Raw genomic sequence first — 9,870 nt, 5'->3', positions numbered from 1 at the left:
GAGACAGAGGCTTTGCTGGTGAACCCCGGTTATGTAAATATAAGAAGTACATTTATAACGCACCTACCAGAAACATGTGTGCTTTGTATTCATTTGCAGTTCAGAAAGGCATTCATTTTTCTTGTGCTTACTTCCCAAATTGAGTCAAATTGCAATGAATCCTCTTATATGCCTGATGTTAATCAATGTATTTATTCATCCTTTTTTTAGTATAAAAAATGATTGTCCTTAAAGGATCATGGACAGTAGGAACCTAACTGGGAAGGCACAGAGCAAAAGATGGGCCACACACATCCACTCACAGATGAGTAGGTAGAGCAATTCAGAAATGCCAATCAGGCTGAACAGCATGTCTTAATCCTACAGTCTTAAATGGGAGCGCCTACACATGAGAACATGCAAACTCCCCAGAGAAAGAGCCCCAGCCAGGAATTAAACCCAGGAACCAAAAGCTGTGAGACAGCAGAGCTCACCCACATACCCCTCCCTAATCTTACCACTGTATTTTTGAATCAATGCGACCTTTGACCCTTCTAGGATTGTAATTGACAGCTGCGTTACCACTATGCAGCCTGGTCTCGTCACAGCTCAGACCCGAAGCAGGGCTGGATCTGGGGGTACAGGGATGGAAACAAAGGAAAAGCAATAGCTGCTGTCAGTGGTCTTGGCGGACCAGTAGGGGGTGCTCTTCCCTCTGGACACAATTTTCCAAGCCAATGGGGAATAGGGGGTACTGTCCTTCGCCTCAGATGTTAAATCAAGGCCATGACTGCTTGAGCCGAGGTTTCTTAAAAAAGAGTAAGGGAGGCAAGCGCTTAATTTCGCTGCCTTGAATAAATTCTCCTCAGGGCTTATTTGCACAAGCAGGCCTGCCTCCCTCTCAGCAGCTCCTGTTCAAATTCATTGATGAAGCAATTCCTCTCCCGTCTGCCCGATCAGCTGGGCAGTGTGGCTGCTGGGGCATAAGGACTACCGCTCAGCGGAGAATGACAGGGAGAGCAGCCCCCTCCTAAAGGTACTGCATGAGAATCCTTTCAGAGGAAAAGAGCTATAGATCGGAAGTGTATCATCATTAAAGACAGCACCTCTATGACATAAAGGGAGATATCCAACGAAACTGAGAATAAACCAGGCACAAAGCTTGAGCCATGTGCCAGCCTGCGGTTTGAGGAAGCCAGTGCACTGTACTCAAGCCGGAGCTTTATCAGCATTTAATTACAGCTTCATTCGGCATCCGTTTAAAAGTTAGCTGACGTAGCTGCAGTTCAATTACCAGCCACTTCACTTCTAAGTGCCACCAGCGGAACCAGCATGTCGGTCGGCGGGCAAAGTTCAGGCCCCAATAATCTAAGCATCTTTCCTTTAAGCCTTTGAAAGGAGTGTGTGATTATTCTGCAGGCCTGGCTCACATGAGTCATCCCAGGGCTGGAGACAGCCGCTCGGAGGCTGGGTTTCTGGGGAGTGCAGAGGTCTCTGCAGAAGGAGTCTGACTAATCTTCGGCGAGGAGAACCCGGCTCCTGTCTGCCTGCTCTGGGCTTCCTATCTGTGTGTTTCATTTCACACTGTCACTCGCTATCTCTGCTCTCCCTCTCTGTGGGAGCTCCCTGCCAGACTCCGCAAGCTCCTTCACCAAGCGCTCATTTATACACCCGCTGCAGAAAAAAAAAAGAAAAACACAAAATGGGTTATCATTGTTTGAATAGAGCTATAAAGCGATAATATCAGTCCAGAACAATATTATGTTTTATTTATAAAGACTGAAAAAAGGCGTCCAGGACAGACTCCGGGTGGCCATGACCCTCAGCAGGAAAAAAGCAGCTTTCTGATAAATGGATGGATAAAAAAAAAATTCACTGCACAACTTTAAGTCTCTTTGAACACATTCAGTGTATGAGTTTTGGAGACACTGTCTCCATTTCTGTTTGTCTGCATGCGAATTCTAGCGAGTGCATACAGGATTTTTCAGTTTCCCTTATCTGGCATAAGAATGGTTACAAACGAGAGGAGCCATTCAGCCCATATAGCTGTTTGGTAGCTGCTGTCAATATTCCTTGGTGCTTGCAACATGAATCATGCTAGACTACATGCACTTTTCGCATTGTGCAACAAGCACCTGAGTTGGTGACACAGAAAACAAAACATTTCCCCCTTGGTTTCTGCTAAGTCCATCCATGAGCTCAGCCTGCAGTGCCCTCTTAGCAAAGGTCAGGGAAGCAAAACTGTATTGCTTTCCAGACGCTGTGGTGGGGGAAAATACAAATGCTATCAATATTTGTGTCATACTTGGCTATGTAACAGTATTTATGAAACTTTATTTTTTCCTTCAGTAGCCTTGGCTTGATCTGGTAGTCCCACACCTCTCTAGTTTAAAAGGAGATTACATTAACACCATTTACAATGCATGCTCAGTACAGACTACTGAGCTATATTATGGCTATGAAGTGTTCTGAGCAGCCTTTGCATGTTTAATTACCTCCTACCATGTCAACACAGATTAGTTGCTATGTATGCAGAAAATATATTATCCTCAGAGGTTACAAAGTTCATGATGCATGATATGCACTTGCATATAGGCTATGCTGCCCTCGCTGCTGCTTGCTTGGATGCTGGAATCAAGCAACACCTAAAGACTTTGCAATGGAATTACAGCACTTCAGCAGTTTCCTTCCTTCTGCAGATTATATCAACATCTCCTTGGTTCAGGAGCTAGTTGCTTTCAAGGGAATTTCTTTAAAAAAACTGCAGCACAGCATCAGGTCTACTCTCACATGTGAGAGTGAGCACCAATCACATTCTAGCACACACAACAATAAGCTATTTACAGTCTCCATGCATGATGGGTTGGGGCCAAGGGTGATGTGTGATTTAGGATTTTATCAGTGCATATATAGTATATAATAACTCAACATTGTAAAGAACTGGTGTCAAAATAAAACTCACATTGTCAACAGATTAACAGAATTTTTCCAGATACGTTTGTAAACAACCTCTTCTGTTATTTCAACGAATGAAATGCTCCTACTGTATACTAGGAATGGACTCAGAGAACGGATGTGACAGTTGCAAGTTGTCCCAACGTAGTAGTCTAATGGTTAAAGTCCACAAATACGCTTGTGTGTGTGTATACATGGGGTGGGAAAGGGGGTTGCCATTTCAGATTTTCACAATCAGTATGCTGAGGTGAAAGCTGGGTCAAAATTTCAGGAGACACTATTGTTAGGCTCCTGTTCCCAAGAGGTCTTGGATAAAAAGCCAGCACATGTGATATACAGCCCAGGTGTGTTGTCAGAGCAAGCAGCTTCAATATTAAAATCCAGCAATGATTAAACAAGCCCAGAATGGTAATGTGACCACTCTCAAAAGTATTCAAGTAAATCTGAAAGGTTTCACCAACTTAGGAAGCTGCTGTGTCTAGCAAACTTGAGGTGAATTGCACTATCATTGCTCTGTTATTTCCTAATTAGAACAGACGTTCGGTTATATCTTTGAATTATCTTCAGCCTAATGCAGTCAAGTAACAGGACTTCACTATATCCACCAAAGAAATGTGATTGCTTAAAAAATACTGGAATAAGTTATCGGTAGGTGTAGAGAATGAGTTGATATTAACAGATAGGTGGCAGATAACCCTTAAGTGTAAGATAGCACTTTCAGGGCAATGTAAACAGAGTGAACAAGTCCTAAATATGTACCGTTTAGATAGAGGACATCAAAATGTCAACTAAAAATTCAGTGGATAGATACCCCTGACAGAAAAAAAATTGATAGCACAAAAAATTATTTTGCTACAATGTTGATATCATGAAATGCTGAACTGAAACAGTTATACTACTGACTCATATGATGAGTGTACTAATTATACCACTAAAAGACGAATAATAAGCACACTATTGATTCAATATATATCAAGATTTCACTATTTTACAACAGAAGGATATTTTGTGTCAACTTCACACCAAGTCTAGAATAGCACTTCAGCAACGTCACTGGCTGACAGAGCGCAGTGCGTACAGAACTGAGTTTTTATTATGGGTTTGTGCAGCAGGGAAGGTAGACTACGACAAGAGAGATACGGCTGAGGCTGGCAAATGTGAAATGCTGAACAATGAGCAACAAGTGGAGAACGGTGTGGGGAGGGAGATACTCAAGCTGCTGAAGGTACAGCTACCCCACCCGGGTGAATGGTGAGGTGCAGCCCTGTGCCAGACACCACCGCCCAGTGTTGAGGCCTGCGCCCGGCTCTCAGGAAAGAAGCAGGTTGTGGTGGCCCAAAAGACAACAGTGCACAAGAGATATCGGACAGCATGGAAGGCCAGACTGTCTATACAACTCTTTCATCTGGAGTGCACTGGAGTAAGTTCATGGTATGGCATACCAAAGCATGCCAAAGCAGATGAGAAAATAAATTGCAGTCATTTTTTTGGTTCAGATCCAATAAAGGGCTGTGTGTTATCCTACTGCAACCATATACAAGTTTCCAGCTGCATTGATCTGAAGTAAAAACAAACAGCTTTCAAGACTATGTGGCAACATTCATGACATTCCTGTCAGTTTAATGGCAAACGATCCATGGGTCCACAAATATTTAAGTGTGCATATTAAAGATTCTTTTTTAGCAGCAAGGATTGCACAAGCAATGTTCGCTTTCCTCTTCAGTCATGCTTTTCAGCCGGCTATGAATCTAGAGGATGGAAAAAAAAACGAAGGATTAAATCTGAACAATGATGGAGGGCATGAAATGCATATATGACCAGAGCACAAAATGTGTAATCTGCACATCTTTTTCTCCATGCTGCTGAAATTGGGGAAACAGATGGAAGCTGAATCATGTACACATCACATTGTATGCATCCATTTTAAGGGTTACAGTTTGTGATCCACACAGTTCATACAATCAAATGGCACCCAATTTTAAATGTCCTTAATACCAGGTTTTGTGCACTGCATTTTGCATAATAAAATCCATGGAAAAATTGTATTTTTCTGAAAACTCTTAACTACATTGAGTAGCAAAGCAATAAGCATGTCTTTAGGCAGTAATCTAGCTGTCAGATCAATCATGCTTCCAAAAAACTAACTTTTTTAAACATACAGTGGCATAGCGTGTGCTTTTCATAGTTTTGATGGAATTTAAACATACTTGTACAGCCTGGCACAAGTAAGGCCTTGGAAAAAGTAAGTGCTGGAAGTTAATATTGACAGGGCGACAGAGCACTAACCCTATAAATCGTAAATTACTTTCACACAAATTACATCACACTTGACTGCTGGAAAAACAGCTCTCGGTGTTAAGCTAGTGGGCCAGTGAAACAGTTTGGCACTAACGAGGGGACCTGGTGATAAATTACATAGGAAGAGCTGATAAGGGCCTGTGATGATGCCCTTGAACTTCTTTGGCTGATGGCTGTGATGTGCAAAGCCTGTCTTTCACAAACTTTATAATTATAGGAGTATACTAGTAGAGGTACTACAGAATGTGTAAGTTTACATATATATTTGAACCTCTTGTATTGTCCAATTGTATCAAAACCTTCTAGTTAGTGACCACAGGCTTATAAATATCTTGATTACAGTAATGATTGTAAAGCAGTCCTGCCTCTGCTGCTTCCACATATTTTCACATTTCTATGTTCTTTTCCCTGAGATTCGGGATAGCTAAGAAGATGGGAGTTTCCTGAATTTCCCTCAGCATGTTAGCCTTTCCCAGCTCCTGAGCATCATAGTGCCTCCTCATTGTTTGAATTGTGAGGATACTGTAGCACTGGGGTGACTAGAAGAACAAAGGCAGTTTTTGTAGATTCTAGTGAAACACTTCAGTCCTTTACTTGCTTAAAAATCCATATACAAGTTAGAGAGGAGTCCGACCTCCCTGGTGTGCTGCAGCGTCTTCCTTGTATCCTGCCACGTCATCAGACTCTCGATCACGCAGGAGGGAGGTGCCACCCTTCCTCATGCCCCTCAAAAGCCACAGCTGGTACCACATCTGCGCATCTCCACATCTCCGAGGGCAACTTTCTGCTGGGTGAGAAGGGAAACCCAGGTAAAAAATCGAATGCGATAACCTTGGCAGGCACAATGTTCCATTAATACTTCACGCCACAGCATGGCACCTACAACTCCACAGATCTTACAGGCAGGTTTGGGATTTTCTAAGATAAGGTAAGAGTGAAGGGGTGCCCACTCCTGGATCTGGAAAGACACCTCTGCTGTTCAACCTCCATTGGTTAAGACACTGAACATGTCTGCTAAAATCAAATGCGTATTTTAATTGGTTCTGTTGCACCAGGTTCACTGTGGTGTTTGAGAGCTATAATGTGTTGGTGTTTTCAGTACACGTGATCTGAAAAAAAATCAAGAAATCTGCTTAAGGGGTGAAAAACCATTGTTCAGAAATCAAAACAGACGGTGTTTAGAAATTGTTGAGTAAAGGGTAAGGTGTAAAACTTGCTGAATTGTGGCACCCCTGGAAGAGAGACTGGAGCTTGTCTCTGTTGAAATTACATTTTTCTCCCTAAAATCTTCATGTATCAATTGCAATGTCCACATTAGATGGCAGATCATAGTAGGTATTATTCCATCTCCTATTAATATAGTGTCAGTCAAACGCATTTTCACAGAACTAAGCAGTATGAATACAGAGTTCTTGCTGTTTCACTAAAAACTTAAATGGTTGAAGCTCTGGATACTTTAATAAACTCAATACGCTGTAATATCAAATTCTTGGTGGAATTCCTATTTTGTAACATAACCATAACTGGATTTGCAGTATAATTACAGAAGATACAAATTCCCAAATTAATTTGCAAAACTGATAGCAATACAGTCAGAAGAAGAAATGTATTCACAATGTTTCTGAAAAATAGTCTTGTTAATTACACAACAAAAATACAAAACGTTCAGCAGTTATTTACGCTATATAGTCAAACACACAGAAAGCCTGCAAGCACTGTACTGGTGGAACAAATTTACACATAAAAAGCTTGAAGGGAAACAGTTTTGAAATGACAAGTTGAGACTAGTAGCAAGATAACCTCTACTATGTACATGAGCAATTTATTTCTGGGAATTGATCTTGGTGATTTATCTAAAAGACTGGTGTTTAAAGCTCTCTTCTAGTAGCTAGGGCTTCACACAAGGTGCCTGTGTTTGGTCGACAGCACGTATTTTCCTGAAATGTGAGATAATAGTAGAGACAGGAACAAGACAGGTTTCTGGGATCTGAACTGCTGCACAGGAGACAGATGTAGCATTAATGTGCCTGTGGAGTAGGAAGGTAGGCTCTTCCTTGATTTCTATGTCCTTGCCAAAGCCTTAAATCCACATTCCTAGAAATAAGTTTGGAACAAAGAGTGGTTTTCTACACTATCAGGCATTTCATTTCAAATGCTGCAATCCACAACTCTACAGCACTGGAGTGACAGCCAGTGAATTAGCAGTGCTGTTTAAAGACTTGGAACTCTTAGACAAATCAGCTCATTATCCTAACAGCCATATGCACATACTCAGACAGCAAAAACTCCCTTAACCTGAGAACAACGTCCGTATTGTGAAATTCTTTACTAATTCTGAGTTCAATTTCCGAAGGCTTAGTTTTGAAAAAGCTAACCTGGCTTTCAGATACCTGTGATGGGAATGATTGTGTTCTCCATTATCACCTGATACAACTCAGCACCAAAAGTAAACTCAGAAGACTGGCAAGAAAATAAGCTCTCTCTTTAAACTGCGTTCTCTGAAGAATACTGTTCTCCAAATTATCCTTCGAAGGGTAAATGGAGCAGGGAAAATTGCAATGCCAGGACTTATCTCAGTTGTGCCACAACTGACTGGTACTTCATTCTACTTTTCTCATACTTACATATTTATTCAAGAACAAAAGCCCTGCAGAGAAACAGATCTCATTGCAGTCTACACTGTATGTGACTGAAATGGCATCTGAGCAGCTCTGCTGCAGGTGAACAGTGCTGTTCAATCATGCCTAAGGTGAGGAAAGTATACCCACTCTTTCTACACCAGGTAAGAGGCTGATTCCTCACCACAGTGCCCGTGCTTCAGTGCAATGCAAACTTACATTTGTTTTTCAGGCTTAAATGCTAACACAGCCCTGGTGCACGTAGAAGACAGATAAGAAAAATGACATCATATCATAGGGTAACAGGAACTGTCTAGTGACCTTGATGAAGTACACTGTGCTGCTTTTAATAGAAGCGTTTTAAAAGAAATATCTGACATTGCCAAATAGTGGTTGCTGTACATCATGGATAAAGATACAGTATATATGCTGAGGTATGATGCACTCCAGCTAGTTTTTAAAACGTGCTTGTATGGTGCAAACTCAGTCTAAAGGGAATGTGATTTATGTAAGAATCTCTGAAGTTAAATAAGTAGCCTGCAAGCGAAAATATCCAAAAAACCCAACATTTTAGAAAATAACTCTATTTTCCTGATTTTGATGCTCGGACATTAATTAAAAAAAAAGGTTATAACAAAAAAGTTTATATTTAAAATTAATCACTGTTTACACAGATTCATAGTACATCCACTGAACCTCAGACTAAGATTCTGTATCTAGTATACCTTAGTGGAATTAAAAGCTACAGGTGTGAGCACACTTAAGACATTCCCCCATTTTTCAGAAGCCGATAATATGGATTGTGTTTGGCAGCGACCATCCTGGGCAGAAATCAAAATAAGACATGTGAAAACTACTCAATTGGAAGTAATCTGCTGTAGCAGGAGGACTCGGGCAACTCTGGGTCCCCATTTAGAAGATACAACACACAAACGCAGAGCTAAGCCAGTCTCCACCGATCGCAGCACCGCACAGACCTCGAAAAGCGCATGTCCCCCCCACCCCCAGCCTCTCCTAACGCAATACCTTGGGCTCTCTGGCTGCGCAGCAATTCAGCTAATCCCTAATACAATCAGGTAGTTAAAAACACGGTTTAGTGCCTCCGCTGTTTGTTTAGCCAGCCTCCCGACATTGGAGGGTTATGCAAGAGCTGTTGCAGGCATCAGCTGAACTGAACCAGGTCGATTTCGCTAACCTTTAACACCGCTAAAACACACACACACACGCAAACAAGCTGTAAATTAAAGAGCGCCCCTGAACGATAGGACCCAGCCCAGGAGTCGTGTGTTGGTATATAGTCACTCGATGGTGAAACTCAGGACTTTGATACCCTCCTACTAAACCTCTCTGACACCGCCAGAATCTGCCAGTGGCGTCACGCAAGCGGTCTTTACATACTGCGGGACGGCGGGCTGTGCGGAGAGGAGAATGTCTGAGAAACGGCCCTCATATTAACACGTCTTAATGCTGAGAACATATGGGGGTAAATTTGAAATATTGTTTTGTGAGAAACGTAGGGGAACCTACCGCGTACTGACGGCTGTGTGCGCATTTGCGCACCAAACACAAGAACGTCTGTTCACCCCCTTACTCACATGTCCAATACAGAAAATATTGGTATTTGTTAGCTTTCCAGTATTTTTTTTTTATCCCCGTTAGCTCCGTTTTGAAGCAATGAGATCTCCAATATACAGTCTTCTCAATTGATGCAATATTTTCGCCCCTCTAATGCACTCACTCAGCAGGGGGTTTAGTAATGTTAACGGGTCTCCACAATGGCTCCAACAGTAACACGATCCATTATTATAACGTCTAACACAAACTACGCATTTGCATGTAATATACATGGCAAAAGCAGCTAACTTGTGAATTGCACTTTGAATTGAAACTCATGCAGTAACCTTTTCAGTCTCAGTCGTTTATAATGAGTCATCAACTGGTTAGAAAAAATAATAATGTAAATAAACATGAGAATTGAACTGCTTTGCATATTTCTAAAATGGATAAGAGATTACACGAT

This window comes from Atractosteus spatula, chromosome 19 (genome assembly GCF_055471065.1).
Source record: "Atractosteus spatula isolate fAtrSpa1 chromosome 19, fAtrSpa1.hap1, whole genome shotgun sequence".
Taxonomy (NCBI): Eukaryota; Metazoa; Chordata; class Actinopteri; order Semionotiformes; family Lepisosteidae; genus Atractosteus; species Atractosteus spatula.
Note: the sequence above shows the minus strand (reverse complement) of the source record.